We start from the raw sequence: 6,079 nt of genomic DNA, 5'->3' as shown, positions 1-6,079 counted from the left end.
GACATCAATTGACCGGTGGAGTGTACTGGTCAGTGGTCACATGGTGTCAGATGGCTGATTGTTACACTGGAGTTAGGACCAACATAAAACCCTGGATAGAGGGGCTCAGTGAAGGAGGTGTTGAACCTGTGCAGGAGGGTCATTGTGTGTGAGACGCTATAAAATGACAGAGAGCCAGCAGGCCAGTCCAGATACACACCTATTCTGGGGCTGTAGGGAGCGCTGATTACAGTCTGCTGGTAATTGTGCCACACAGAATACTGGGAATGAGACCACCGCAAACACCAGGACTTGTCGTTTCCAAGGCTGCACTCCCCTCCCCATCCTTTCCTGCCCAGTCCTTTATATGCGACTCCAATCAACATGATGTCTCTACTGCACTCCACCTCCCAGTAACAGCGAGTCCCAGTCAGAGCCTCTCTGCACAGAACTTGTTCCCAGTAGTCAAATCTATCAGGATGATCAGGATATTTAGTCTTTGTCCCCTCACGTGTCACCTTCTTGTTCCCTTCAGACAGACGGAGTTTTCTGTGTGCCGTGTTGATGTCCAGTGTGAGGGGACAGAAGTCTGAAAGGAGAGAAAAGAAAACGAGTGAGGAAATCTGGGAGTGTGTAATGGGACTGGGGGCGGAGCACAACACAGATAATTAACAAGAGCCAATCAGGAGCTGCGCTGACGAGACTCAAATAGTAAAGAGCTCATCTGATTGGCAGAAACTGTTGGGATTAAAAATTAAATCATAAAAAGACGACAACAGACAACAAAGTTAAAGGCAGGCAAGTCAGTCATTTGAAAGTCATCTCAGTCGTCAGAAATTATGATAAACAACATAAGGTCACCATTGAGGTCAGAGTTCTGATGGACTGTCCACACTGACCGCTGGCTTTATTAAATGACATGTTTTATTGTCACAGTCCACCTCTTTAATTTAAAATCAATCCACTGTCACACATCAGAACCACATAAATTATTTCAATAAAAGCTGCAATCAGTATTTACTGTTTAAATCTATCTATCTATTATATAGTGCCTTTCACATCTGTCAGTCTCTCTCTTTCTATCTTTAGTGTGATTCCTGTCATCTCTTTTTATTATTTGACTGTCATTCGTATCCAAGGTGACTCCTATTATCTGAGATTCCATTGTTTCCTTTTCTTTTCTTTGTCCAATCAGAGCCCAGGCAGGTGAAGTGACTTTCTGAGGTCACACAGTGGTGTCAGTAGTGGGATTTGAACCCACAACCTCAGAGTTTGACCTCTAAAGTCTTCACCACCACACCACACTGCATTTTCTCCTCCATTTAAACTCTCCTTCTGTTCAATCTGAGGTCAGCTTTACTGTGGTGGTCTCATCAGGTAGGTGGGCTACAGTCCTATGGACCCTCAAACATCTTGAGAATATTAGAAGCTGCGCTCACTGGAACATGAAGCTCTGTGGAGGAGGTCTTGTAGTCTTCACCTTGGGTTCAACAGACGGCTTTGGTGATTCACTGCCTGAGTCTCTCTATCCCATAATGCACCACTCACAGGACCCCCATCACTCTCAGCCCCTCAGTCACACAACACTCAGACTTTCATATCCTAAGCCTGTCCTGCTCTATTAAAACTTCAATGATTTTTATTGTGATGATCCATTCAGTCAAAGCACAAACTCACATTTTAAAAAGTCGTCTCTGCTCTGAGGTTCAGGAGGCTGGAGGGCGAAAACTGGAGCTTCATGAGCTGAAAAGAAAAAGAAAAGAGAAGAAGAATGGAAACTGAGAAGATGGCATTGTGGGATCTTAGTTTAGTTCTTAAACACGGATTACAAATGCAGAGGAGTTCAAATAAAACATTTATAAAATATACAAGGGCTGGCAAATGAGGCCAAATGTCGATTTGAATATTCATATTAATAATAAATATACAGGGAGTCAGAGAGTATTGAGACCCCCTCACTTTCTGCACACTTTACTGTGTTGTTGATTTAATTTTAAATGGATTAATGTGCCTGTGAGAGACAGTTGTACGTCACTGTGCTGATTGTACACTTGCTGGCCTAATTCTTCATTTAGAAAGAACCGCAGCTACACCAGAGAGTAGATAACACCCTTCACCAGCTCGCTTCAAGTACTTTGATAGATTTGTATACGTAAGTGTATGTGTGGTATCTAAATAAAAATAAATGAATACAATAAGTGCACAAATACAAATGAAATACATATATGAACATAACTAATTAAATGTCAAAGTTACACAGTATTCAGGAAGAGCAACTTTAAACATCACTCATCTTTACGTATTGTTTAATCAAACCAGTAGGTGGCACAATTAACAAGAATAAAAGGAACAGCGTAACGCCCAAGACTATGGAGGAATATTTTAGACAAAACTAAATAAATAAATAAATAGACAAATAAATACATAAATAAATAAATGCACAAATAAATAAAAGTACTGCGAAATGTGAGCATAAATAAATAAATGTGTCATGAAATACGTTTTTTGTTGCTTATTCCATCCATCCATTTCCTAACCCGCTGAATCCGAATACAGGGTCACGGGGGTCTGCTGGAGCCAATCCCAGCCAACAACTTGAAATAAAACTGTCACTTTCACTCGTCAAAATTGAGAGGGTGGGCTCTAACACCCCCTCTAGTTACTGATTGGTGAATCGATAGGACAAGAATTAATTAGAAAAATGTTTACTACTGCCGATGAAATGGATTCTGCCGAAGATATTGCGTATTTCAGAGAGAATTGAAGATTTATCGGAAGAAATTACAATGTTGGCGGCCCTTTTAGACTCCGATAAAGATGAAACTATTTTTGAAAATATCGAAGAACTGGTGGACCGGACTCGACTGCACTCCAGTTCAGGTGACGCAGTTCGCTGCTCTGGACGTCCATCCTTTGACATTCCAGTTGAGTCAATAGAACACCTTCTGTTATGCGGTTTAAAAGTACGACAGATTGCAGATCTATATGGTGTATCGGAGAAGACGATCACAAGGCGAATGAGCCAGTTTGATATACGGTAAGCTGCACCGGCTCTATTAGTTTAGGTACTTTGACATGGAATACCCAAAGCAGCACCAACTAATATTTTGAACTGAGTATCTGACTCTTGTTTTACGAGTATAAAGTCAGGTGCAGATTCGCAGCTACTTTTTCAAACAACTTTACAACTCTGATCAGTGGCAAACATTATAACAACATTTCAATTTCTTCCGATAAATCTTCAATTCTCTCTCTGAAATACGCAATATCTTGGGCAGAATCCATTTCATCGGCAGTAGTAAGCAATTTTCTAATTAATTCTTGTCCTATCGATTCACCAATCAATAACTAGTGGGGGTGTTAGAGCCCATCCTCTCAACTTTGACAAGTGAAAGTGACAGTTTTATTTCAAGTCGTATTTCATGATGGTTTGGAGGAATGTTACGGACAAAATTAAATAAATAAGCAACAAAAAACATATTTCGTGACACATTTATTTATTTATGCTCACATTTCACAGTAGTTTTATTTATTTGCATTTATTTATTTATTTATTTATTTATTTATTTAATTTTGTCCAAAATATTCCTCCATACAAGACGGCATTCGTTTACAAAAAAAACCTTTACGTTTAATACTGTAAGAATCAACACATTTTAACGTCCTGGAATGAAGTAAAATACAGCGCATCTCTCCCCTAAGGTCAACAGTGCACAGACTTAACAATATGTTCATTCGCAAACAGCAAACATACCATAATAGCGCTTTTCTATACTTGCACTGACCGTCAACATAAGTTGCAATTTTAACTAAGATGTTAAGATACAGTGAACGCTGCAAAAAAAGGAAAAGTCTTACTTTGTCAGTAACGCACAACACACAGTTACAAAAGGTAACAGCAAACTGTAACTTGAAAAAACGCAGACAAGCAGGAAGAGACTGTGAGCGCGTTACAATTCAGGAACAAAACGCTGTGCATGCGCAGTAGTCTTGTGGGGCGTGTCTTCAGGTTCAGCATAAAGCTGGGAATTTTGTTCAGTGCCTTTTGTGCTCATCAGTCTACACTCAGTAACCCATAATGACAAAGTGAGCACAGGTCTTCAGGAAGGTCTCCTCATTTATTACAAATCAAAACTGAAACTTCTCCTTCCTAGAAGTATTCAGACACTTACTTCAGGTCTTTGTGGAAGCCCCTTTGGTGGTCTTCATGACTAAGTGTCAATATAAGCTTTGCCCTCCTGGATTTGGCCAGTTGATCCCATTCTTCCTGGCATATCCTCTCAAACTCTGTCAGATTTCAAGGTAAGCGTCTTTGAATTGCCAACTTCAGGTCTCTCCTGTTCTGTGGGGTCTCAGTCTGGTCACTAAAGGACACTCAGACTTGTCACAAAGCCACTCCAGTGTTGTCTTGGCTGCAGTCTTCAGGTTGTTGATCCATCGCCCAGTTTGAGGTCACAAGTTTTCTTTAAGATCCTCTTTTTATTTGACTGCACTTCTCCTCTCCTCAGTTCTGACCTGTCACTCTGTCCTCATAGCCTGATGCTGTCACCACCATCTTCACTGTAGAGATGGCATTAGGCAGGTGGTGAGCAGCATCTGGTCCTCTTCAGACATCCTGCTTGGTCTTCTGTCTAAAGAGTTCAATGTTTGTCTCATCAGATCATTGAATCTTTCCCTTGATGTTCTCAGGCTGTAATTTGTCTTTTACTTGAGAGTATCTTCTGCCTGGCCACTCCACCATAAATGCTTGATTTGTGGAGCGCTGATGAGATGGCCGTTCTGTCAAACAGTTTCTCTCATTTCAACAGAGGACTTCTGAAGTTCTGTTGTAGTGACCATTAGATTTTTGGTCACCTCCCTGGCAAAGGCCATTCCTTCCCAGTTACTTAGACTGGCAATTTCTAGAAAGTGTCCTGGTGTTTCCAAACATTTTCCATTCCCCAATTCTTGAGGCCGCAGTTCTCCTGGTAACACTCAAAGATTTACAAATGGCTTTATCCCTTGGCTCTGATCTTTGCCTCACCAAAATTTGATCACAGAGGTCTACAGAAGGTCCCTTGAACTCCATGTCTTGGTGTTTGTCCTGACATATAATGTCATAAATATTCTGTATTTTATACATATTGACAAGCAGGTACAGTTCTTCACATCTTCAGAGGTCCATCTACTTAAGAAATCCCACCCTGAGTCGAGAGGGTGCTGCTCCTGCTAACGTCATTACTTCAGTGAGTTCACAGGCCACAAGACGAGTGACATCACTTCCACAGCCCGCTAATTAAGCTCCGCCTCTTCAGTGACACCACTATAAAATGTCACCAGCAGTGGGTGTTCATTACAGATCTGTGACTGAGGAAGACGGAGCTCCGACTCACAAGTGACTTTAACTTGACAGCCTTTGATTGCAGCAGACGTCATCATTGTGCTCCGTTTTTGTGCTTTTTATTTCATCTTCATCATTAAATGGGGTATTTCAGGGTGGTACCCCAACTCTTTGTGCCCACTCTCTCTGCTTATTTTCACAATACACACATACAGTAAATGTCTAATGTGGTGGAAGGCTGTGATGGACCCTGTGCCCTTGGCTGCTTGACCTTAGTTTGTGTTTAAACAAATCGCTGTCTTTATGTGTAAACGTACGTAATTCATAATTTATAAAGTGTGTTTTACTCTGAGGCTGCACTCACTGAAATGTTCAGGTGGTCCTCAAGTGGTCAGAGTTCTGACGCAGTCCTCCAATTTGCTTATCTTCACCACCAAAATATATCAAATAAAATACTTTTGGTGTGTAAACTCCTTTTAAATGTCGGTGGGAGACACGACTTCTGAGCAAACAACAGCAGGAATATAAAACACGAGAGCCCAGGGGGAGCACAGCTGAAAATGGATGAACGTGAACTTTTAACGTGGACTCCATCCAGCAGAATGTAATGGACAGCAAGACAGCAGGAGCAGATTGAGATGTTCTGATGTTATAAAGCACTGACGCTGAGCTCAATTTGAGTCCATTAACGTCTTCTCTGTTCTCAAATAAACAATTCATTTGTGCTCTGAGACGGCTTAGCCATTTAAAACACATTTCTGTTCATTAATCTTAAGGTGA

This window comes from Polypterus senegalus, chromosome 4 (assembly GCF_016835505.1).
Source record: "Polypterus senegalus isolate Bchr_013 chromosome 4, ASM1683550v1, whole genome shotgun sequence".
Lineage (NCBI taxonomy): Eukaryota > Metazoa > Chordata > Cladistia > Polypteriformes > Polypteridae > Polypterus > Polypterus senegalus.
The sequence above is the reverse complement of the archived record's forward strand: the minus strand, read 5'-3'. Positions refer to the sequence as shown.